Raw genomic sequence first — 27,434 nt, forward strand, 5'->3', positions numbered from 1 at the left:
TCTATTCTACCCTAGCAGGCTAGCAAGATGTGCAATTCTTTACGGGATCCCATCCAAAAGGCAATGTTTTGCTAATCAACTGCCACTTAACAACATCCATCCATCCATTATCTTAACCGCTTACTCCTCACAAGGGTCGTGGGGGTGCTGGAGCCCATCTCAGCTGGCTCTGGGCAATAGGTGGGGTACACCCTGAACTGGTTGCCAGCCAATCGCAGGGCACACAGAGACGGACAACCATCCACACACACACACACACACACACAAGCACCCCTAGGGACAATTCGGAGAGCCCAATTAACCTGTCATGCATGACTTTGGAATGTGGGAGAAGACTTCAAGTACCCGGAGAAGACCCACGCAGGCACGGGGACAACATGCAAACTCCACCCAGGAAGGCCGGAGCCTGGACTCGAACCCGAGTCCTCAGAATTGGGAGGCGGACGTGCTAACCAGTAAACCACCGTGCCGCTCACCTAACAACATTTTTAAGGAATGAAATAAAATTGAATTGAATTGAAACGAAAAACATTATCCATCCCATAAACAATGTGGCATCATGGGTGACAAACTCTTTGCATATTAAATTACAACTACAGCTAACTAACTTTCCATTCCACATGAGTGGCGTTTTCATTCTGGTTGTATTTTACTAGACTAGCACAGATAGAGGGCATTTTCCCCGCTGTGCGCCGTTGTGAGAAGGAACGCAGCCAAATCAAATTTTTGCAGTCCTCCATGAAAGCTGTTTGATTATCCATCTATCCATTTTCTTAACCGCCAGCTCTTCACAAGGGTTGCGGGGGGTGCTGGAGCCTATCCCAGCTGGCTATGGGCAGTAGGCGGCGTACACTCTGAACTGGCTGCCAGCCAATCGCAGTGTTTGATTATTGTTGTGTTAAATCAAATTTAAATATTTGTTTTTGTTTTGGAAAACAATGATCAACATTTTTACCTATTTTCTGACGCGCTACAGGTCAAACCATAAACTGAATTAAAATTCATTTTTGTTTGTGCATTTTCTGCACTGTCAATTTGAAATAATGTTGTTTTTTTAATAAAAGGAGGGAAATTAAAACATTTTTAGCCCATCCATCAATTAATCAACTAAATGATATATTGATTAATCGATTAGTTTCATATATATATTAGTGCTTGCCGGCTTGTCCAATGTCACCTCAACTTGCGACTTGAGTTGTTATACAACAAGTGAGAGCAGAAAGTGGACAAGATCGTCGTCCATTGCTGGAGCTCTCCATTGCAAGCCGGCGAGACTTCCTTGTTCGCCGAGCTGCTCACTCGACCAATGACAGGCAGTTTGCAACGGTGACATCCAACCCAAGACACGCTTAGGACCGCCCCCTCATTTGAATAGTTTCGACTTGGCTGTACGGCCCAAAACTGCCAAAATTCAAAATAAATGAATGGCTAAATAAATGACTAAGTAAATAAATGATTAAATAAATAAATGACTAAATGACTAAAAGTGAAATTAAAAAGGGATTTATTTCCATTTATATATTTTTTTTTTAGATATAATTTTCAAATTATATTTTTTTTATATATTCATTTTTATTTTCACTTTTACACATTTATTTATTTATTTAGTCATTTATTTATTTTGAATTTTTGCAGTTTTGGTCCTCCATAGGAAGGCACTCACCTTCCATGCACATGTGCCAATCCTCCATATGCGTGTTTGTATAGTACGTTTTTTATCACTTAATGGTGCTGCCAGTAATAAACCAGTTAACCTATTTATTTTCTTAAAAACAAGATGTGTCAAGTTGATTTGTCTTCAGCAATTCATTCCCTTGTTCACTCCGTCAAGATTGCTTCAAAAGGTAACATTACTTGAGTTTATTTAATCTGTCTTTATTTTTTGCATTTTAGCACTGTTCAGCTGCAGTTTCAAAATAAAAAATAAAAAATCGTACTGCTACCTACTAGGTTGGCAGCAAAGGTAACAGACACTTCATTCATGTGCATTTCCAGCCGCCTCTACAGGCAGTATGGTAATTCTATTCATCAGTAAAGTTTTGTAATCTCCTGGTATCCTCAAGACATATGGTTGAAAACCTAGGCAGAGTCAGTCATGAACCACATTATCACATTCAACCATTTCAAATGCATTGGCAGGGGATCGAGGATAGTTTGCGGATAGTTATTTTCCAGCACAATTGACAACATGATTGCATTCGCCAACAGTACTCAGGTCTTGGGTAACTCTAAATTGGTTGCTTAAAATGGGATTAAGACAGGATTTTCTCATTTGGATGTTCTTGTAATGTGGTCCCAGGAGTGACTCACTCGTGTGTTTTTTTCTCCCGTACGTCAGCCATTCAGCAGCGAGGACTGAGGGTGCCGTCGCAAAGAATCATTTGCGAGTGCTTCATCTACCATGAACTATTCTCTGCAGCTTCCGTCTTCTCGTGAAGAAAAAAAAGTCATTACAGCAAACTCCACTCACAAAAGGAGTTATTTTTAAAGGAGCAGCCCACAGCATAAGCTGAAAATGTTGAAACTTTTCACAATAACGATGCCAGAAACAATAACTTCTATGCTCCTCGGTAAATGGCTCTGAGATGCCACCTAGTGATACAGATGGAATCTTTCCACTTGGAAAGGGTCTTCCTTTTCCTGACTCAGCAAACGTGTATGATTAGGGGCAGTTACCATAGCAACAGCAGATAACGAAAGTGAGAGGGAAGGAGAGAGGAAGGAGACTGAGAGAATAAACCTACACAATGAAAATGTTACACTCAACTGGCTGCATGCGGGGCCAAACACCCACTTTACACTAAGATCACATGTCCATGGTGTTGCTCGCACCAGAACATTATTAGAAATTGGAAACCAACCTCACTTTTATCATAAACAATGGTTTATGTTGACCAAAGTAAACTACAAAGCACATTTGGAAATCATTTTACAATGAGCCCTTCTAGCATGTCATAGATCAGGGATGGGCAACTGGTGGCCCCCTCGGTTACCACAGGCAATTTTTAAAAACATTCTTATTTTTATTTTATTTTATTATTATTATTATTTAAAAAAAAATGCTAATAAAAATTCAAATACATTTCACAAAAATCCCTGAAAAAAGGGAAAAACTCAAAATTATGTAACATGTTTCCTCCACTACAGTGCACCCCCTCTTATACTTGCGTTTTTGTGCCTGCGGATTCACCTATTCACTGATTTTCTTTTTCCATATCAACGCCTTCTTAAGATATTTTCAGATTTTTCAGGAAACACACACACAAAAAATTACATTAAACATACAAATGGCAATTCTTTAAGTAAGAATTTTGAAACTCTAAATTTGATGCCCCGCCCCTGTCATATAGCATGTCAAAAACTTTTGATTTTTTTTTTTTTTTTTTTTTTCCCCTGATGTTGTCCCACATGTTGAGATGGTACAGCCCAAGTTTGAAGTCAATCGGGTTAACCATGTAGGACTAGGGGGCAAAAGTATGACCCCTGTAAATGTGCAAAAATGGGCCAATTTTGGTCATTCAAATACTCATACCTCACTTCCTGTTAATTTTAGGGTACACCTATCGAAGACTTTTTTTTTCATCTGGATGTGCTACAGGTGCCACACAATTTTCGTAGCCGTAGGACAATCTTAGTGTTATGATTCGGATGAGGATGGACCCAAAGGCGGAGAAATACGGCAGGGAGACAAACAGGAATGAGGATGACTTTATTAACTAAACTAAAATTGGACTGGCGTGACATGACGTGGAGCAGACTTGGCAGGACGAAGGTAGGCAGACATGGTATGGCGTGAAGACTTGACATGGAGTGAAGACTTTGGCTTTACTGGGGTTGACGTGGGGAAGACTTGACATGACGAGGAGAACTTGAGCTGATACTGGTGAACTTGAGTAGATGTGGAGAACAGAGTGGACGTGGAGAACTGAGTGGGGAAACTAGACCAAACTATGAAAACTTAAGTAAAACTTGACTACAGCTTAGCACACGGTACAAGCAGTGACGCGACCAGACCAGACCAGACCAGACCAGACCAGACCAGACCAGACCAGACCAGACCAGACCAGACCAGACCAGACCAGACCAGACCCCAACAACAATCCTCCCACACCCGTGTGAAACCAACACCACTCCCTTATACCAACACTAACGAGATACCAACAGGAAACACCTGGGAGACACAGCAGGCAGAGGGCACTAATTAGATCACACAAACGGGGTGGGGCGACACACACACACACACAGGTGGACGAGGTTAACTGACGAGACTAGGGGAGACAAAACCAGACAACAGACAACATACACACACAAAACTAAACAAAAACCCAACCCCACCGAACTGAAACATGACATGTAGCGGGACAGGGATCCATTGAACCTATGTAGGGAGCGCTACGGAGCCATTTTTCTGTTATCATGTATGGCGACTTTAAAATATAAAAATTTTCGCCAGGCCTGATGTGTGTGTAAAGTTTGGTGAGATTCCGTTCACGTTTAGTGTCTCAAAAATGCGATCGTTTGCGGAGAATAACAACAAAGAAGCGGAATAATCAGAATTCCTTCAGAAACAATAGGGACCGGCGGCACGGTGGTCGAGTGGTTAGTACGTCTACCTCCCAGTTCTGAGGACTTTGGTTCATGTCCAGTCTCCGACCTTCCTGGGTGGAGTTTGCATGTTCTCCGCGTGCCTGCGTGGGTCTTCTCCGGGTACTCCGGTCACCTCCCACATTCCAAAGACATTCTGGCTGGTTAATTGGGCTGGAATTGTCCCTAGGTGTGCTTGTGAGTGTGGATGGTTGTTCATCTCTGTGTGCCCTGCGATTGACGAGCTGGCAACCAGTCCCGGGTGTCCCCCGCCTACTGCCCAGAGCCAGCTGAGATAGGCGCCAGCACCCCCCACGACCCTTGTGAGGAATAAGCGGTGAAGAAAATGGATGGATGGATGGACAATAGGGACGTCGCTGCTTGGGCCCTAAAAATTAACCATTTACATCACGAGAAGATGATTTAGGCAAAAATAATAATTTTGCACACAAAAATAAATAAATAAAGGACTTAAGCAAATATTTTAAGAGGGTGACAAAATATTGTTCTGAATTTTTACTGAAGGTGTTTTCGCTGTGGCCGACTCAAAGTTTGTTGCACACAGACGCATGATTGGGGTTGGAAAGCAGCCTGCCGACTTCACAGTGACCAAATTGACATCATCCGCAAGTGGAAATCTTACAGATCCTTATACAGGAAACTAACTTTGCAGGTGTCAATCTCCTGCATGGACGCCAGAGAGTCCATTTCCGCTTCCGCCATGTCAAAGAATGTGCTTTCTCCTGTGCTCAATTTAAAGGAAATTAGAGGAGCCGCGTCCATTGGTAGGAAGATAGTCAGCTGTGTTCACTCCCACAACGACACAAACACCCCTTTTCTAACTGTACCCATCTACAAAAATACCAAAAGGAAGAAAACTCCACCCATGTACAGATTTAAGGTGCACTTTGTGCTAGACTAGTGAAGGCGTGATGCAATGATACTTTTAAAAAATCATTAAAATAATCTGCAACTATTTTAACTGTTGTAACTACTGTGGATGAATCACCATCAAGGAAACATTCGCAGGTTTTGGACTTTACATTTTAGTCAAGATGCAAAATGTTACTGCTGTCTTTGTACAACCATAAAAATCTAAACACACCAGCAAAATTATTGCTGAATTGACATTGTCTGTACTGCAAACACTACAACTACTACACAGAATTGTTATCCTATCTTCATCTACAGTGTACATAAAGAGAACTCTTCCTTCCTTCAATTAGTCCCACCATCCCTCTCCTCACTTCATCTTTCCTCTCATCTCCAGGTGTGAACCAAAATGCCGATTCAAACAAATCATAATCTCCTGTCATACAGAATCTACCTGTACTGTTGGCCAATGAGGTTCTGGTGCAGGTGTTGTCGTTGTGGTACTTGTCACCCTGGAGATCAGTGATGGTTGGAGCCTATATCTCCAGGTGACGGCCTGTGGTTGGTCAGATTCATCCCTTCCTCCTTATGACTCCACCCACTGGACCCTGGCAAGGGCTTATGGGTTCCAAGCTCTTGTAAACATATTGACTACAACTTGGGTTCTCAGTCAGTTTCCTTCAAAATTAGCAGCGGTCCTTCTTGCCAATTCTTCCTGCTGAAGTCATATAGTTGTCCTGCGGAAAAAGAAGAACACCCATTGTGAGGCCATTTTTCTTTATGACTGAAGTCCTGAAAAAGCGAGGGGAGTCCATAAAATGTCAGCCCCAGTTACATTTGTTTTATTCTACAACTAACCTACCCTCATCCTCATCAAATACTTGCTAGAATCTAGATGAATTATAGCATCATACATCAGAACTTCTTATCCAACTTTATCTTTTGGATAAGTGGACCAAACTTCTCACTGATGCAATTCAGAATCATGACACAAGTCATAGCAAAAGGTGAGCTAAAGTAAGCATAAAGGATCTATACAGTAAGTGTTTATTTATTTTTGCTGTGACAAATACTACTTTTCTTTTTCTCTTCTTGTAAGGAGAATTTGTCAATGCACATTAATGGGCCCAAAAGTGTAATCAACTTTAAATCTGAACTAGACTGTGGCTAAGAAAAAGTAGTCATAACTTTGACATCATCCAAACATCTCTTTTCAAGACCACTTATCCATGGTAAGGGGTTGTGGGGGGCTGTGGCTTACTCAGTCTGAATTCAGGCAAAGGCAGACTACATCCTTGACTGGTTGCCAATCAAACGCAGCATGCATTCCAGAGCAATGCTTCTCATTTTTTTCCGTTACGTGCCCCACCCACCCCAGGAACAAGAACCCCATCCCCATAACTCTCTGCCGCTACTATAATTGGTATCATTTGTCTATAAAATTGTTGTAAGCACACTTTTGCAGAGGAGCTAATACCCCCAGTGGTCCTGGCAACGCCCAAAAAGCTTTGGGCACTATGGCTAAAAAAAAAAAAAAAAAAGTGTTATAAAAATAGCAGTCCGTTCCGTTCCTTGCACACCCTCTGACTATGAGAGCACCACTGCCACCTACTGTAACAGATGTGTAATTACACTTTTTTTTTTTTTTTTTTAAATAATAAACACCTTCCCTGGACGCAGTTTTCTAAAAACGTTAAAAAATTATGCTATTAGTCTAATGACTTCAAATTTTAAAATATTCACATCCAACTTTATCTTTCTTTCTCATATTATACAGATTCATTAGGCACATAGTAAAACATTTCGAAAGAGTAATTTCTATCTAGTTTAAAAATTCATTTTGACTGTTTCTTATGTAACATTTTTCATTAGCTGTAAGTCAGAATCATCAAAATTATTCCGCATAAAATCATGAAACATTTCACTCTGTGTGTAATGAATGCATATATGAGTTTCTCTTTTGGAATTGTGAAATAAAAGTTTTCTGCAAAATTGTCATTTATTTAAAAGCACATGGAGTGCACTTTAAATATGGGATCATCAATATAAATTGACAGTATATTATTAAGAATATCAATTTGAATAAAGTGACCTCCTCAGCATTTGAACTATTGCAATGATTCTCAACCAGCGCGCCATTGCACATTAGTGTACCGTGAGAGATCATAAGGTGTGCTGCTAGAAATTATCCAATAATGTAAATGCTGAAATGCTTCCAAGCCGAGTAGTTTCAAAACCTGTCCATCTCCGTCTCTTTGTATGGTCATCTCTCTCACGCCTGCTCTCTTCATCCAATCCATCATAGAATCGTGGCAGTGATGGGTGAATTAATAAAGGAATTAAAATGGAACGTAAGTCCCTGAGGTCTGCCTTTCTGGGACGGTCACACAGAGAAAAGACCTAGCCCGCGCGCACGCACCCCCACGCGCACACGCACACACACAATAAAACACAATATACATAAAAACATACACTTATACACAAATGATTCACCCTACCTACACTTTACTCCGTGCATTACTGGGGTGGTGAGAGTAATGCTAGAGAACACAATTTATACTACCCATCACCAGCATGCCCCTATAGCTGGAGAGTAGAAGGGACAGGAGGAGAGGAGGGGGTGAAGAGACCAGGACACTGAGAGGAGGTAGGGAGAGAAGGCGGGAGGGGGAGGAGGAAGGGTAACAGATACGTGAGGAGTCCTCGCCTGGAGTAGTGAAACTCGCTTTAAGTAGGTGAAGTTGGGTATTAGGACGTGGTTTATATTACAGTTTTTTTTACGATTGCTTAAGCATGAATTAGAAAACGGCTCGAATTTTGAAAACACCACACCGTTAGCACAACCACACACACACACACACGAAATGCGGAACATTTCACATCCTGTGACAAATAAAACTATAAACATGTATGAACGATCTGATTTTACTATATGGAATAAACACATTTCATAAGGTTTAACGCTGTTTGAGCCAGTTACACACTACTGTGTTTAACTTAAAATAACTTTTAGCACTTACTTTAAATAAGTGAAGTACACAAAACAAATGCAAATGTACAGTACAACATAGTCACAGAAAATAGCACAGAAAATAGACAAATACAAATACTGCACAACCAGTTCAGGTTACATTTAGTGTAAAGTCAAAAGAGAAAAACAAGAAGAAAGAAAAAAATGTGGAAAAAAAGAAAATTAAAGTGCAAATCAAAACCAAATCAACTTTTTTTTTTTTTTTAGCTGACAAACTGTAGGCTAAACCTGGTCATTATGGTGACATTTTAGTGCATATTTGTTGAACGCTTGAATTTGGGGGAAAAAAAACAAATAAAAAACAAACAGTATGGCGCCATCTTGAGGTTAAACACAGGGATAAACACACAATTTGGCTGTTTTTCCTCTAGCCACGTCTCATTAGCGAGTTGAAGTCAGAATGGGGTAGATGCCACGGACTTCCGACTTCCGAGTGCCACACCCCGACGCTGTTTCCGGCCATTACTGCGACACAGGCCACGTCTCAACACTGGCAACCACGCAAACTGAGACAGATACACTACACGCTCGCACCCATTGATGGGAACACGCAACCGAGGGACACAAGGGTGTTAGCGCAAGCAAAGGGATGCGCCCACACGTCGCTAACTGCAACCGGAAACAGCTCTGGTGTCTGAACCCGGAAGTCCCGCCTATTCCGTGGCATATGCCCCATTATAGCATTTGCGAACATTTTTATATCGATTTTCAGGTTAGTGATTTATTAGCATAGCATTTGGTTAGTTTATTAGCATAGATCGTCGTAGTATAGAAATTACTTGATTGTCACTGCTGCTATGAATCAATCAAAGCCAGATCACGCCAAACCCGCTTCCCACTCGCCTCTTTTGAGCACCGTTTTTAAATATTTTTGAGGGGTGGAGCAAGAGTCTGGTTTTGGGGGGAGTTGCACCGCGTGTATTGTAGTGATGTGTCGGTCGTGAAAGAGCTGGCTCTTTTAAGTGAACGGTGTCATTTTCCCTCTCTCTCTCTCTCTCTCTCTCTCTCTCTCTCTCTATGTCACTCTCTCTTTTTCACGTGTCTGAAGCGAGGTTTGGCAGTGTCTTAGCTGCCGTGCTCAGAGAGGGGCGGGGCCTACTGGGGGGTTACTGCACGCGAGCTGCGTCTGCGCAGCCGCAGACAGAGAGAGGCAGGAGGAGGAGAAAACAGGACAGGAAAGGACGACAAGAGGAGCCAAAAACGCAGTAACATTTGGAGACATTTTTAATTGGTTAAAGTCAGATGAGAGAAGGAGCCGGATTAGCCCGCCCAAGTTGATATATTTAGGTTTTTTTTTGTTTTTGTTTTTAATGCAAATTTAAAATAAAGCAAGGTCTTTTATCCTGGACCAGGTGAGTAGCTAATGTTTGTTTTGTTCGCTGCTGCTGTTGCAGTTAAATTACTACTCACTATTTTTTATTATTTGATTGTTGTTGGCTGAAGTTTTAATTTTGTTGCTGGTTTATTGTATGGAGCCAATTAATTTGTTCAATAAAAATTAGAAAAAAATCTTTTTCTTTGCTTGGTAATTGTTACTATTTGCAATCAGTAGAGTGCAATATTTAGTTCACCAAGTCATTTATCAAAATGTATGGTTAACTTCATCCATACATTTTGATAAAGTTAAAAGAGCCGTTTGAGAGCCGATCCAAATGAACCGGCTCATCGAAAAGAGCCGAAAATCCCATCACTAGTGTATTATTCTGAAAAAAAAATAAGAATAAACCGTGAGGCTGTTTAAAGTGGTGAAAATTTATGTATTCATTAAAAAACTAAGTAGATACTGATGCCTCATAGTGGCACAAAGTGGAACAACATGCACTCGTGAGAACATCTCTATGCGGGAGAAGGAAAAAAGCGTGCCATCAAGTAGCAGTTGAGCATCAGATAATGACTTCGGAGGACATATGCAGAATCCGGAAGAGGAATGACTTGATTTTCTCATTTTCTCTCCAAGCGCGCTTGTGTTACATCACACAAGAAAGGGATCAAATCAGAGAATTGTGCAATGTAGGAGAAATGTAGGGGAGGAAGGTGAAAGAAAGAGTGAAATCTTGAAGCGATGTAAAGAAGAAAGAAGTGTGTGTCTTGCAGAGGCCCAGGGGGTATCCTGTGTTCCCAGAATGCTTTGCTCTAACCTACTTTGGTATTTCTGTTTCTGTCTTTGTCTCTCTGCACTGCCCTGAGTGGGATGGTGAGTGAGTTTTTGTGTAGTGTGCGCATTTCTGGAGTTTCGCTGTCTTATAACCAGTTCGATGGATATTCAAAAATAACTGAACATATCGATCTTTATATAAACGATACTTGCAGTTGCCAGAGAACAGAATGAAGTGACAAATTGGTGAAAGCATTGTGTAGTAATGCAACGGTAATAAATCTGCGTGTGCGTGCGTGTGTAAACACCTATTTGTGTAGGGTTATGCATGAGTTTCAAAGCTGTGCAGGCTGAGTGGGCAGCCCGTACAATCAGCTCAGCAACATTCTGTTACCATGGAAACTAATTAGCACAGAGAGGAGTGAGAAGGAGATATGCAGTAACAATTCTTAAATTATCATCATTAAAGTGAATTGGCAATGCGTTCATACCTGAAAAGTACAGTATGTGTAGTAGGTGTGGCTGTCATAAGTGTGAGCGAAGTTACATTTAGAGCTGTTTAAAATAAGGAAAACGTTTTATCCTGCAATTTGCTTTTATCAACACTTTGTTCTCATGAATCAATTGTTGTAAATGTCAAGAAGTAATCGTCCTTATTGCTATACTATCTCAAACATCAAGTACAATCCAATCCAATATTCATATAAAATATTACTTGTGGAATCAGCGCACACAACAGCTATTCTCTGTACTGTATACAGCAGGGGTGTCCAAACTTTTTCATTTGAGGGCCACATACAGAAAATCAGAAGGACGCAAGGGCCACATAATGTTATGAAGAGAAATTGAGTTTAATCCGAAAAATTGTACAAATAATTTATTTGTGCTTTTGCATATTTAGAAAAATGCTACACTATATAAACCAATTTATTTTTAATATGGCAGTAGGTTTATTATAGTTTTGGAATTTTTCATTAGTTTTTATTAGTTTTCAGGGTTGTTCTGTTTTTATTAGTTTTAGTTCTTGAATAAATGCTTAGTTTTAGTTTAGTTTTAGTTAGTTTCAGTGTTAGTATTAGTGTTTTTTTTTTGGTTTTTTTAAATGTGTATTACTTGTGCGCAATATTTAAAAATACATCATGGGAGCAATGTCATCCGAAGGTGCTTTTCTATTGGCTGCTGCTAGATGACGTCACATCCGTGTGACATACTTTCAAACGTCATTATTCCGGTTGATATCAAAATAAATCTACTAAAAATCACACCAAAGACAAACACAAGGACATTTTTGCTGTAATTATAGTTTTAGTTAGTTTTGTAAACATAAAATGTAATTTCAGTTAGTTTTCGTTTTTTTAAAAGCATTTTCGTTTTTATTTTATTTCGTTAACGAAATTGTTTTTTGAATTTTAGTATTAGTTATTTTGTTAGTTTTAGTTAACTAAAATAACTTTTAATAGCACCTGTGTTTTTCAACACCCGGTCCCTTCTTACTTTGAACATCTCCAAACATTTTTGTTTTTATTTTATTTGAATTGAGTCAAATGCCATTTTTAGCATATGTCGCGGGCCACTAAAAAATGGACGGCGGACCGCAATTATTAAATTAGCTTAGCTGTTCACAATGGGTAATCCTGCAAGCCCCTGGCCAACAGTTTTCAGACTGGATTAGGGTTCGAATTTCCCGCCCTCTGTCTGCGGATGTGATGTCATGTGCGCATTGTGATAAAGGGTATGTGCGGTTTCATGTTGTCATCAGCAGGGGGCAATAGCGATTCAAAATTAGATTTTCTGTGTTCAGTAGCTTTAATCTCGCCAAATGAGAGTGCAAATTTGAAACAAGACAGTCGCTCTGTTAGAAAAGCATCCTGTGGGCATTATCAACACTTCATGGAATCAAAGAGGACATCACACACTGTGAAAATCATCAACAACTTTAAAGGTCTGAAGATCCAGTCGGGGTGCTTGCTCCTGTGGATCGCTATCTGTGTGTCCACAGGCATCCTGTGTGTGGGTGGACAGTGTGTGATTAGAGGTGTCGAACAGAACATATCTGCGTATTCACAATCAAGTATCAACTATTGCAACAATCTTCCATTTGAACATTTACCATGACCATGAGCATTTTACGCCACTAAAAGACAATGTTGCACACCCCAGCGAGCATGATAGGAAAAAGGAAAATCATGGCTGACGAGTCAAAGAGAAAAAGAATCAGTAAAACGGAGGAGAAACTGCGTGGGTTGAATCTTTCTGTGTGGCGCTATGGAAACATACAAACTGCATAGGAAGATGCAAGAAAAAAAAGAAAAAAATGTTTCACTAAAACAATTTACCAAAGACAAGCAAATTAATTTGCATCTATTCACTGATTTATTTTCTTATCCTCTGTTATTTGTTGAAAAAGTCACCTATTTGCTGTTTTTGTGCTCAGGACATAGAAATTAATGTATTAAAGCCATCTTGTGGCATTTTGGCACTAATGAACTATGTTTAAGTGAATTGGGGAGTTTCATTTAGAAAAAAGCAGTGCTTTACCATAATCTTGTGGGATCTATAGGTAATATAAAATGTAAATGTATAAATGTTGGGCGGGGATCGATGACTCACGGACTTACGATTTTCATGGCAGGGCTTGGTCCCTAGCAGGGACACAATGTATTGACCATTTGCACCGACGTCACGTGATGACGTGACTGCCCCACCATGGACGGCGGAAGGAAATGACTTTTGAATGGAAGTAGACGGGCCGCGGAACGACTTTTATTTTACAAATTAAAAGTTATTATTGCCCATCGAGCCATGGAATCTGCTCGTTCAACTGACGTTCGCCTGTCGGCAGAAGTGGAACATTTAGTAGGTGCTCATAGAGTGCGATATTTACAGAAATGTCTAGTTGAAGACAGACCCTTACCTTCTGTCCCCTGCTGTTTTCACAGAGCTCATCAAATCGCCGAATTTTCCGGGCATCACGGTGCACGACCTGTATCACTATGTTGTCAATAATGTATCTCCTTACACCGGAGCCGATTTAAAAGCTTATAAATGTCTAGACGCATACCATTTTTTGCTGCTGGTTGTGCACCTGCAACGAGATGCTATGGTCACACCCGAGGGACAAGCTACCTCGTAATGGCAAAGATAAAACTTGTTCATCATGCTAACTGACTTATTTTTTCAAATATTTTACACATTCTGTCCTATATTGAAGCACTGTGGTTATGTCAAGTATGCATTGAATATTTTCAGTCAGATGTACTTAATAGTTTTGATTGAAGAAGGTACACTTAAAAACTAAGTTGTGTGTGTGTCTGCAGTTGAAGTGGACGAACTACGCTAACTAATCACATTAACGATCATTAATGTGATTTGAAACACGTAATTCGACACCACCTGTTACAATCTTTGTTAGAGTGTATGTAGTAAGTGTACATTAACGAGTAAAATGTATGAACATTGATCTACTAACCTCGTAAAAAATGCTCGCTGCAAATCTGTGAATAGTTTGCGGGCTGTCAGTCCTTTCTGTTGATTGCCGCTATCCATCGACGTCTTTTGTCTTCATGAGTAGGTATTCGGTAAAAAGCAACATTTGGTTTACTCCCTTGTCTGTTTGTAGAACCAACCGCACAGCAAGATATGACCATTTTATAATTTAATCGACTCGACAAAGGACTTCACGCTGTACAAGATTCAACTGTTACAATCCAGGAAAGTGGTTCTTTTGCCGTCCAGCGTTCAGGAGGGGGCGTTCCCATGGCGGAAGTGACGTCACGTGCAAATGGTCAATACCGATCTGGTCTAAGGTCTACATTAGGCTATTTTCTGTCACCAAATTGTTCGGTACGGCAGTAGTGTGTAGAGAAAATGCCTTTGGTCCACCAGAATGCTCAGCATGGCGCAACGCAGTCTGCCAAATTCCCAAACAAACTTAACTAGACCTAACACAAAAATCAAGATCGCTCAGCAGTAAAGCTTATTTACTTACTTACTTACTTACTTACTTATGTGCTCCGTCTACAAAAATAGAGCCATTATGTCTTAAATTGTAACATGATTAATAAGCAGATAGATTCCTTTTACCCATGTATCAAACAGGTGGATTTCGACAGGAAAACTGCATTTTCCTATCATTTAAACCATTGGTGTCCAAACTACGGCCCGGGGGCCATTAGCGGCCCGCCATACATTTTTTGGTGGCCCGCGGCAAATACTAAAAATAATAAGGGTGGATTAAACATTTCTAGCTATGCAAAGACACAAATTTGCAGCTAATAATTCAGTCTCAGAAATAAAAAATAGTTTCATCCACTTGTTGCTTTAGTGTCAAGGTCCAATTTGTGAAAACATCACATTAGATTAATGGTTCTTAAGTGTGGTCAGTTGACGACCGATTGTTCTTGTTGTGGTTCAGAATGTCAAATTGGGATCAGCTGCTGGTCAGTGGAGAGGCATATCTATTATAGTGGCACACAGGGGTCACTATTTGCCTTGTGACTGTTAGCAGTTTTCAATATGTAACTGCACATTATATCAACAATTTATAATTGCTTCATTGATTTTTACCATTTTTAATGAATAACTTTAAAAAAAAAATCAAAGTGGCCATTGCAGCTTTCTGTTTTTCTGTATGTGGCCCTCAGAGGAAAAAGTTTGGACACTCCTGATTTAAACAAAAATAAAGTGAAAATAGTAGTCTGACTGCCAAAACAGCACCAGTTTAGCATGTTATAGTGTTCAACTGTAAGTCTTGCTCCTTTCATGAAACGAACCCTAAAATAGTAAAGCATACTTAAATAGTATTTCAAGTGATGGTGAAGCCCGTTCACATACAATAAGTACAGAATACCGTTGAGTTTATCTCATCGAGTGTAGGCATAAGTCGATTACCGGTTTTACGGTTTGCCACCGTTTTAAGAAGTCAAGGTTAAATATATATATATATATATATATATATATATATATATATATATATATATATATATATATATATATATATATATATATATATATATATATATATACATATATATATATATATATATATATATCACTAAAACTGTCCATCAGAGCTTTTTTTGGTTTTATTTTTAAGAGACTTCTAAGCAGGACACCTCCCACTGCAATGACGAGACCTAAATTTAATTAAATGAGCTGCATGTTACTTGTGAGTAGTCACCGATACCGATACCACTGTTTTAATGCAGTATCGGCACCTCTGCCGATACCAGTATCGGTATCGGAACAACACTAGTATTTTGTGGCTCAAACATAGTTATGTGTAGGCATAAGAAGGATGCCAGCCAAATTAGCATCCACTTTTCATCATTGGTATTAGTTTTGACAGTTGAGTCTGGCGTGCTTTCAGCACATTCATCTGACATGGCCACAGCATTTGAGAGCGAAGACAAAGGCTCGATTTTTTTATTATTATTTTTTACCCATTTCAAGCCTCATTTTACTAATTTGGCTTATTTTATTTTTTTCATTTCGGTATTCAAATTTGGCATAGTTGTTAAGCACATGCTCCTATGTGGTGTGTCAAATTGAGACGATATATTTATTTTCACCTCACAGTACTAGTTTTACTACTAGTACTAGTAGTAGTTTTATGTAACCATCACAAACCAGTATATTATTTTTACATTGCATTAAAAATATATTTATGGTTTCTGCATTGATCATGTTACAATCAATAGGTAAGCCTAGAATTATACATAAATTGATTTTTTTTATTTAGTATTATATTTTACTGGCAATATTTTGTATTTGTAAAATGGTCATCTTGTTGGATATAATGGAAGTACAATTCTGTTGATTTTTGCTTTGTTTTGTTTATTTTACAAGAATAACCCTGACTTTTGAATTTATTTAATGAATCATCTCTCCTTTTGTGTTTGATTGTTGTTGAATGAAAACAATGAACAACCTAAAAGGGACTATTTAAGAATGTTGTAAATTGACTTCATGTTCAACAAGGATGCCGTCCCTGCCACTCCCGCCAACACGGTTTTTTCCTTTTCGTCACTCACGTTGCTCGTCTAGTCTGGCTCTGCGCATCCTCTGAAGAACTGAGTCAGACTGCTGGTCGCCAGTGGCCGCTGGCAATTTAACGAGGCAGGCGATGATCTTGTGACCGATGCATTCAACCTTAAATCATCAACTTTATTTCAAAACCTGAAGGGAAACAAGTGAATGTATCCGTTTACTAGTTTAGAAACCGAAGAAGGTTAGGGCTTGTTACTCTCCAATGTCAGTCATTGTCTAAGCACAACATTTGTAAGACTTCAAGCAAGATATTTTTTCCACTTACTAACTTCAGTCTCTATATACAGTAGATGCACAAATGAAAACGGTGGCAAAGAAAATGTTGGCATTCATATTCCATGGGTGACCAAAGGGTCATGGTTCAAGTTGCAAGTATGCATCCTGACTATAGTGGCGATGCCCTTGAGCAAAGCACAATACTTTAAAACAGAAAAAAAAAATGTCCCGGTTTAAATGTTCACAATTGCCACTATTTGTTTCTGTCTTCCGGTGTTTGCTCCCTCTTCACATCCTCGCTCATTGCTCACCATTTCATAATCCTACCAAAAAATGATGCAACCATACAGTAACTAGACACAGACTCGCACACAAATGAATTTAAATCTAGGGTATTTAGAAAAAAAGTTACTTTTTGTTTGATCTGATAAGAAACACCTAAAAAAACACACAAAAAGGTGCAAATGAATAGTTAGACAAAATGTCAGTGGCTCTGCTTCTTGCTTCATCTTAGATTACAAATAGTATTACCCACAAATTACTGTTACACACTGTATATGCTGCCACTTAACAATAATAATAATAATAATAATAATAATAATAATAATAATAACAATAATAATAATAATAAATTATCATTATTATTATTATAATACTACATTTTGCTATGTAGTTGGCATTAAATAATGAAAATAATAATAATAATAATAATAATAATAATAATAATAATAATAATAATAATAATACGAACTGTCTTACACCATGCAGACTAATGCTGCAGTCGGGCCGGACACGAGTTGAGCATTTCTGGCGGTGCGTTTCCATATAGTCAATGCAGTTCGAGTTCGCACTGTCAGACAGGACTGTGTTTAAAGAAAAAAAAATAAAAATAAAAAAGAAATAAATAAAAATGGCTTTTTTTTAACGACACAGCCAGCTTCCGATGCAGACTGGAACCAAGCCAAAAACCAGTAGGCTTCCGAAAAGGACTAGGCTTGGAGAATGGTGGGTGTGGAAGTTGACGTATCTGGTGAGTGAATAGCATTTTTTTTTTCAACTGTCAAGCAAGATAACATTTTGATGTCAAAGTAGCACAATCCCTGATCCCTTGCGAACAAATGCATGTGAGGCAATACAACATTTTATGTTCAGTTGGCATTAAAGGATTCCCCATATTCATATTTTTCCTAAACAAGCAGACTAACTAACCCTGCCTTCACTTGCTATGGGAAAGATGGACCTGACCACTTGGACACTCCTAATTATGACCAAGTTCTGTTCATGTGCTTTTATTATTGTAGCAAAAAAAAAATACACATGGCAGCTGACGTAGTCTTTGCTTGTAAAACCGAACAATTACGGCAAATAATGAGTTGAAAAGGACAGGACGTTGAATTGTGTATGCTACGTAATTGTGTCAATTTTAAAACAACCACCTAGCAGACGACAACGCCCTTATGTGTGAATATTTCTGTCATGGCTGGGGTCACACCAGGGTTAAGTTTGAGTTCATTACTGTTAAGTTGGGTTCACGATCGTGAGGTCAAGTGTCTGTTTTGAACTGATGTAACCATCATCTAATTTCAACTAGTGTTAGGCTATGTGATGTCAATCTTGAATCCTTTAGGTGATGTCTGGACCTATGTGATGTCGTTCTTTAGTCCTTTACTTGCTACAACCAATCAGATCGATTCATTGTGTGTAGGTGCAGTCTGAGAATTGTGTGTGTTTTGCCGGATTATTGCTCTCTGTCCCTCTGTGCAACTCTCTTCGTCTAGTCAAGTTTGTTCTACGCCTCTCGATGTGAATAAATAGTTAAAACCTTATTAGTGTCTGTACTTTGGGATCCAACCTCTCAGCACACGACAACTTCTTGCCATTTACAAATCTTTCAGCCCTCTCCGCCATGTTGAAACTTGAAAGGTTCTCTCAACTTGGAAATTCGGGAATCAAAATAATTGTCAATTGTCCAGGAGAAAATACGACATGAGGGGGCGTTCATGTGCAATTTTCTACTCGACATGTGGTATTAACCATAATTTCGATACCACATGAAGGCGGCAATACAGTCACCAGCCAAATTGTGTATGCATGTTCAGTGGGTATGTAAAGTATTAAGAACCATTTAAATTTTTCAGTTCCATTTCAGCCATTTGCTAAAATCAAAAAAGCTCATTTTATTTCACATGAATGTACATTCAGCACCCATCTTGACAGAAAAAAACAGAAATGTTGAATTTTGCTAATTTATTTTTTTTTTTAAAAAGAAAAAAAGAAAAAGAAAAACTTAAATAGATTATGACCTTAAATTAAGCACACACCAGAATTATAAAGGAGTAGCTTTGGAACAACTTTGTGACCATTCTTTAAGAACCCAGCCAGCCAGAGCCCTGACCTATAAACCAATTGAGCATCTCTAGAGAAACCCTAAAAATGGCTGTGCACCCACACCCAACCTCATGGAACTGAAGAGGATATGCATGGAAGAATGGTAGCGTATCCTCAAATTGAGGTAAGACTTGTTGCGTCATTTCCTAGAAGATTTGTGGCTGTACTTGCTCAAAAGGGTTCTTCTACTCATGAGAAAAGGGTCTGAATACATATGATCAGGTGACATTTCAGTTTTTCCTTTTTTTTTAAAAAATAAATAAATTTGCAAAAATGTCTCTGTAGCGGGGTGCAGGATGCAGTTTGGCGCTACACATTTAATATTTGTGGGTTTTTATTTTGAGTTGCTGAAAAACACAAAATATCATACATTTAATGTACAGCGTTCACACGGCTCTCTCCACATTGCGTGTGGTTCTTCGCTTTAGAATGCAATTCTAATACACCATCATCATTATCAAGTATCGAAAACAAAATAATAATAATGCAGTAGCATCATTCAATAGCAACACCGTACCTCATGCTCTCTCGCCATTGTAAAGTAACAGTAACGTTGTCATCCATTTGAACTACTCAGTCATGTTCGAGATAACTAACATCATTCTAAACAATATTCACTTCAATATGAAACACAAAACGATCAATAAACATAAGCATCCATCAATATATGGTGTTCTAGCAACCTTCTCTTACCTACAAAATACAAAATATCATACATTTAATGTACAGCGTTCACACACGGCTCTCTCCACATTACGTGTGGCTCTTCTTCGCTTTAGAATGTGAAGCTCTCCCCCTAGGCCATGTACACAAACTAGCGAACGCTGCCCTCCGCTGGTTGGCGTTAGTAATTCCAACTTTCTAGAATAAGCGAAGTGCGTATTAAGTTTGCGCATGCGCGAGGGGAAGAACGAGGCTACCAACTACCCAATCAATTTGAACGGTGGAGATTAGAGTGGTGACAATCTTTGCGTAACTACACTTTAAAACTCCCCGATGTCAGTAAACCACATGCTATGTATGTTCATAAAAAACAGCAACTTTCCAGTGGTTGAAACATTCCTATCAGAACAGATTCCATTGGATCCAATTCATTTTCAATGACCGTTTGGTAGTTTCGCCTACCCATAATGCACCACGCCGCCACCCATAATACACCTTGAACTCGAGATGCGCATTTCGCTTATACCACATTTTCCTCAACTCTTAAAAGTAATAACAAAAGATGACCACCCTCTAAACATGGTCTGCACTGTAAATTAACACAAAATACCTGTGGGGACAATAAATTTCTAAATAATAATACTTTTGAATATAATTGTATACCACATCTACATTTGTGTTTTTGTCTATCAACATGGGTTGCTGAGTGTACATTAATGGGAAATAAAATGATTTGATTGAAAAACAAAGAGTGAAAAATTGAAAGGTCTCTTGATACTTTCCGTACCCACTCCTTCCACGTTGAGCGTAAATAAGGCTTTAGTTTTCCTGAGATAGATGCACACTTCACACGGAAAAGGCAAATGTTGCACAGCATCCTCAGTTTATGCAGCAGCTCACCATGAACCATCATTGAAATGGACTTGAATGGGCAGATCCCCTTGCACAGTGGAACTTCGATTCTACAGACCTGGGAACCAACAGACTCCAGATTGAATGGCCAGAAAATAGTGTCCACTCCGCTCAAATCTCACCTTTGAACAGTATCAAATCAAATTAGATCAAATCAAACTTGACAGTACTTTTCATACACAAAAGCGCAACTCTGTGTAGATGCTGTGAAAATATATTTTTTCCATTCTTCCAAAACTACCCTACAGAACTGTAGACCTACAACTGAAAAAACTTCAATACAATCTTTTGTATGCCACCATAACTGTTTTGCTTAATATATGTTTTAAAATGATTTTAATAAATATCCCTCAACCTTCAAATATATTTTTTTATTTGATGGAAAATACTGTAGTACTGAAACAATAGGTACCACAAATGGCACAAGATGATTTGACACACAAGTTTGTGTGGGCCATGGAAGAACACATTGCATTTTGGTGACAATCTGGATTGTGTTCATCACTCCTCCATTAGTGAGGAAATATCCTGCTAACAAGCACAAATATGTCTTTCACAAACGCTGACAGTTCAACCTGACAGCGGGTTCGGGTTTTAGCACTGCCAAGACTGGAAATGAGCACATTTTGTGTTTGTTTGAATGAGGTCAGTCCATCATCACCTATAATACATTGTAGAGAATAGTCATGCCATATTTTTATTTTTTTTTCACTGCAAATCAGATTTGTTGTGGTGTCTTCTTTCTTCTAATTTTTTTGAATGTTTTAATATTGTATTATTTTTATTTCTTGATTTGTGATTTCAGTGACAGTCTCCTACAATTCCGTTTTCTCGTTTTTGTACAACTTTTGATGGTTTAACTGACACTTGTTGTGGCAATAGGCATGTGTAATGTTGCGTACTCAAATATGACTCACTGTTTGATCTCTCTAGCCCTCTTCTATACCGCTGCTGTGCGTACTGTTTACTGAAGCAGAAAAGAGGCCAGATATCTGCAGTAGACAGATCTGTGAGGATGTGTTGTTTCCTCCTCTGTTGGCAGGCTGTAGCTCTACAGAGGCTAAAATCTACAGAGGCACAAATCTGAAAAGCTGTGAACTACCTGATGAAGTTTCTAACTAGCGCAGCACTATGATAAATAAATTAGGATGTACTCTGTGTTATGTCAAATCCGCTTATGGCCCGACATTTCCGAACCGCTGTCGGTACCAGATATGATCGGGCTGCAAAATTTAACTTATTGTTGCATCTCTCAAATATAGTTAACATGAGACGTCAATTGGTTTTCTCACCATTTTTTAGAACACAAACAGCTACTGTAGGCCGTAGCCACGCCAAAAGAGGACAACAACAAGATGAAGTTCAGGTACGAGCAACAGGTCTCTCGCTAACGTATGCTTCCCTCTCAACTGCTCACGCTCCCCCCCTCCCTTTACAAACACTTGGAGATACGTCTCTTGATAAAACAGAACATACAACAAAGAACGAACAACAACATGCATAACCCATTTTGTTACAGTATGTAAATAAAGTGAAATATTTCTCCATAAAACATGTCCTGGGGTGACCAGATTTTCAAAATGAAAAACTGGGACACTACTAGCGTTAATTTCGTCAACAAAAACTAACAAAAATAATTTCGTCAACACACATTTTTCACCGGACTAAAATTAGACTAGACGAGACTAAAACCACCATTAATAAACAATAACTGGGACTAAATCAGTATGCATTTTCGTCGACTAATGAAGACGAGATGAAAATGTACTTCACTTAATAAAAACTGGACTAAAAACTATGCATTTTTGTGAACAAAAATGAGCCGAAAATTATATAATTTTTGTAAAATCTTGTCTCTGCTAATCTTTCATTGTCATGTGACACACAGCGACACACCCCTTTTTCAAATTAACAGCTAGCGAGTGCAACATGCACAAACACATGGGACAGACAGAAGGTGGGTTCTCGGTGAACAGCTAAAAAAAAATTCATTATAGTTATAACGTAACATTTATCCAACTGTTATAAAGTTCCAACAATAATATTAATCTGACCGCCAACTAATGCTGGCTAATTCTAGCTCATAGCATGGAGCCACAATAGCCACTGTAATTGTGTGTGAAGTTGTGTTTCATCAAAAAGATGTGAGAAAATTGTATGTGAAATATTTTAGATCTGTTATGGTCAACATAACCTGCTGACAAAAAAATAAATACAAAAATCCAGGGATAAAATGACTGTCCTAACTAAAAGTAGAGTAAAACGTTGACAGATGTTGTTGACTAAAACTAGACGAATAAAATTATGTTTTCTTGGACTAAAATAAAGACTAATGCTAGATTTATAGTCGACTAAACGCGTACTAAATAAAAATGGGATGAGGTTGACTAACTATGATAAAAACTGAAACGGGATTGAAACAGGACTAAAACTGAGACAAAATTTAAGAATGGCTAATAAAATTAACACTAGACACTACACTTTTGCTGGAAATACAATCAGTTCTCACCAGGAATTATTTACAACAAATTTTATTGCTAGTCAATCTGGTGACCGGTGGTTTTATTACTTTAGCTAATGCTAATGCTAATGCTTTAGCTAAATGCTCTCTTGGTTGACAGTTCAACTGTGATAAACAAGTCAATGTACTCACCATTAGACAACCTTTTTTGCTCAGTCACGACAGCTATTTGAAGCTGCTATGAGTTTCCCTCACATCGATCCCGCATTGTAACATTGGAAATACGCCGCCAGAAAAGCTCAGCTTGCGTTGGGTCCGCTACTAGGACTACATTAACACGAGTGTGAAAGTAAATAGGAAGAAATATTACAGTTAAGTTCCTTTTTAATTGGTTTATTGTAAGAATTGCTATGACAAGTGTCTGATTGACATACACATGGCCCAAACAATTGGCTTAAAAAGTTGGACACCGGGACGGGACCTGTGTAAAAGTGAGACAAAACAATGGGGCTGGCATAATATGCTGCATTTTGGGACACAAGACTCAGAATGGGAATGTCCGGGTTAAACTCGGACTTCTCCTCATCCTACATCAACCACAATGCGATTCCCAAAGCCACAGAACATTCCCCCCCTTTGATACTGTAGCCTGACGTCATCAGCAGGTGCCAATCTCATGATTGGCAGCCAAGCAGATCTAGCGTGTTTACACACAATATAGGACAGGGGTGTCCAAACTTTTTCACTTGAGGGCCACATACAGAAAATCAGAAGGACGCAAGGGCCACAAAGTCCTAAATATTGTACAAATAATGTATTTGTGCTTTTGCATATCTAGAAAAATGCTACAGTATATAAACTAATTTATTTGTAATATGGCAGTTAGGATTATTAGAGTTTTGGAATTTTCCATTTTAGTTAGTTTTTATTAGTTTTCAGGGTGGTTCTGTTAATTTGTATAAGTTTAGTTCTTTAAAAACATGCTTAGTTTTAGTTTGTTAGTTTCAGTATTAGTATTAGTTTTTTTTTTTTTAAATGTGTATTACTTGTGCGCAATATTTAAAAAACACCATGGGAGCAACGTCATCTGAAGGTGCTTTTCTATTCGCTACTGCTAGATGACGTCACTTCTGTGTGACATACTGTCAAACGTCATTATTCCGGTTTATATAAAAATAAATTACTAAAAATCACATTTAAAATCATCCCCAAAGCCTCATGCATTAAATTAATTACCAAAGACTGAAACGAAGGACATGTTTGCTATAATTAGTTAGTTTTAGTTAGTTTTGTAAACATAAAATGTATTTTCAGTTAGTTTTCATTTCTTTAAAAGCATTTTCATTTCTATTTTATTTCGGTAACAATATTGTTTTTTGAATTTTAGTTGTAGTTTTTTCATTAGTTTTAGTTAACTAAAATAACCTTTAATGGCACCTGTTTTTCAATACCCTCCCTTCTTACATTGACCATCTCCAAAAAATTTTGTTTTTGTTCATTTATTTTAACTGAGTCAAATGCCATTTTTAGCATATGTCGGGGGCCACTGAAAAATGGACGCCGGGCCGCAAATGGCCCCCGTGCCGTAGTTTGGACACCACTGATCTAGGAAAAACCTCCGTTGTCAATTTAAGTGCAATAATTAATGACGTTTACATAGAATTGCCTGGCCATTCTACTCATTTTAAATGCATTTTGAAAACTGATTCAAAATTTAAAATAAATAATTTCATATAAAACTTTTTTTTTTTTTTTAAGTACTGAAAATAGTTTGTCTGGTAACGAGTTACTTTTGTTATGAAGTAATTCAATTGCTAACTCCCTTATTTTTCTGGAGCAAGTAATAAGTAACTGTAACTAATTACTTTTAAAAAGTAACGTTCCCACTAGCGCTGTTGGTAGCACAAACACACCTGATCCCAAAGTGGCGTGTCCTCAGATGGTAAAGAATAGGACTCCCACTGGGGGACGCAGTTAAGCAGAAAGACCCTGATGGTGCAAAACTGAGTCCTTAGGGCATGGAGCAAGCAGCTGTCGTCTTACCCGAGGTCACTTGCAGTTTTTGGGACGCCTGCTAGCATGCATGCTACGTGCGCTTGAAATTAGTCCAATGCATTAAAGTGTAAGTTTTGTTAAATCTGATGACACCAATGGAGTCTTGATGAAGACTTTGTGTAACATACAGGAGGTGCTCATAAAACCAGTCTGCTGATATATCATGCACAGTAAAATAAATAAATAAAAACACTCTTGACACATAGCAGAGCATGCAGTCGTGAATTAAAAGGGAAACACAAGTGTTGCATATTTATGTTAAGCTCCCTGATGGAGATGAAGCATTATGTAATTGATACGCCTCCTCCTCTTATGCAGATAGTTGACAAGCCTTAACATCAAACCCTAAAATATGAATCGCATGTAGTTATTACAAGAATAGCTGTACAGTATTTTGAGTGGCTCATATATTTTCTTTTAGCTGTGACAATAGCGATACTGTAAAAAGGTTTTCAACACCCACACAGCAAAGAACCTTTTCACCACTCCCACGCATGCAGAAAATGAAAAACAGTCCAAGCCTGTCCCAGTAAGTCATAACAGTGACATGAGCAGCTCAACAATAAAGGCAAAGCGGACAGAACCAACTCTCACCAACAAATCTCCCGTCTTCGTCCTCCTCTTTTTCCTCAGCCGGCTTTTTCCAGGGCTCCCGCGTTCATCTTTTTTCCAATCAGGAAAGCAAGAAAACAGAAGATTTTTAAATCACAAGCATCCTTCTTCCTCCGGTCTTATCTTCCTTGCTTCCAGATTTCTTCACAGTCTCCGGAGGAAAGCAGGAGCATCAGTGATACACTGCTGCGCGCTCCGCTGCAGGAGACTGAATGTCAATCACGCGGGTAACCTTGGGAACCAGCAGGACCGCCCCCCCAGCTGGTTCTGATTGGTTGCCCGATGGCGGACCAGGAGTCACAAGTCCAAACGGATCCACAGATGGATACTGAAAGCTGTGATGGGATCATGTGCAGCGCCAAACAAACAGTGGCGAATTGCAGTACTTGTGAATTCTCGCTCTCTCCCTCTCACCGCTACGACTTCGGAGCCTTTATTTTATAGTTGCCTAGCAACAGATAGGCATGCGAACCTACAGCATACTGCCAAAGCAGGGGAGATGTGGGAGAGAGAGGAAGGAGTTCAAGTCCTTAACTCTCTCCCTTTGTAGAGGTGTGTTGAATATTTTAGTCCTCTGCAGCAGCTTGTGTTGAGCACATCCTCAACAGTCAATGTAATAGCAGTACTGCAAGTGACAGGATAAAAGGATATCAAGTTGACAGCGCAGTATAATACAACTACTCACAATACGGGACACTTAACTCCAAATGAACCGTACCTGATGAGATCAACCTGTTTACTTTGGAAGTTGCTGTTTTGTAAATTGTTTCAGTTACCAGTTAATGGTCAAAGAGTATTTATCACTCATTCTTTCCAGGTGGCACAGAATGTTTCTTTTTTGTTTGTCTTTCCCAGCACAGTTTTAAGAGTATAGAAGAGACACCAAGAAACACCGGGAGAGGTGTTTGTGTGTGGGGGCGGGGATGCAACAAACTAATAGACCCCTTCAAAGATTGTAAACAATGTGACGCATTGGCTGGAGGCAAAAACACCTCAGTGGCATGTGGTTCTAACACCGGTTAGCATATTTTCACAGAAAGTACACGTCGGAAAGGATGCGGAAAACGGCCATTTGAGTTAATATGCGAGTAAACTGACTCCCCACGACCGTGAATGTTACTTTAAAAAGTTAACTGACTGATGGGACGATGTTTACTGACCGACCCCTATGCACTCACGCACTGGATAGACGGTTTAACAGGACTACCCACCGTGCAATGGCCGTACATTTAAATCTGCATTATAGAAAAACTGAACGTTTATACTAAAGATAAACTGAAGGCCAATAAATCATTACATGTCTACAACTAACTATGTCTTGAATGGACATAATTTAGAATATAACAACTTGAGCGAAGACTTTTGTGTCGTGCGGTCGCAAGTGCTGCCAAGTCAACGACAGGGACAGAAGACGAGGATATACGAGGCATGTAAATCTCCTACAAAAAGTTGACAAGAAGTTATCTGAACCATTGTGGGGGCTTTCGCCTAGACAA

At 38.9% G+C, this 27,434-nt stretch overlaps 1 protein-coding gene across 1 annotated transcript in view; it reads right to left on the minus strand.

Annotated features, from left to right (window-relative positions):
• lrrc7 (leucine rich repeat containing 7) overlaps window positions 1-26,361 on the minus strand; it is a 186,322-nt gene extending 159,961 nt beyond the window's left edge. The window contains exons 1-2 of the mRNA XM_077533314.1: window positions 25,921-26,361; window positions 5,912-6,194 (exon numbers count right to left, since the gene is read on the minus strand). The gene's annotated coding sequence lies outside the window, so the exon portion shown is untranslated. The remainder of the gene's footprint in view (window positions 1-5,911; window positions 6,195-25,920) is intronic.
• Between the last annotated feature and the right edge of the window lie 1,073 nt (window positions 26,362-27,434).

The sequence above is a fragment of the Festucalex cinctus genome, chromosome 10 (genome assembly GCF_051991245.1).
Source record: "Festucalex cinctus isolate MCC-2025b chromosome 10, RoL_Fcin_1.0, whole genome shotgun sequence".
In the NCBI taxonomy this organism is placed as follows: domain Eukaryota; kingdom Metazoa; phylum Chordata; class Actinopteri; order Syngnathiformes; family Syngnathidae; genus Festucalex; species Festucalex cinctus.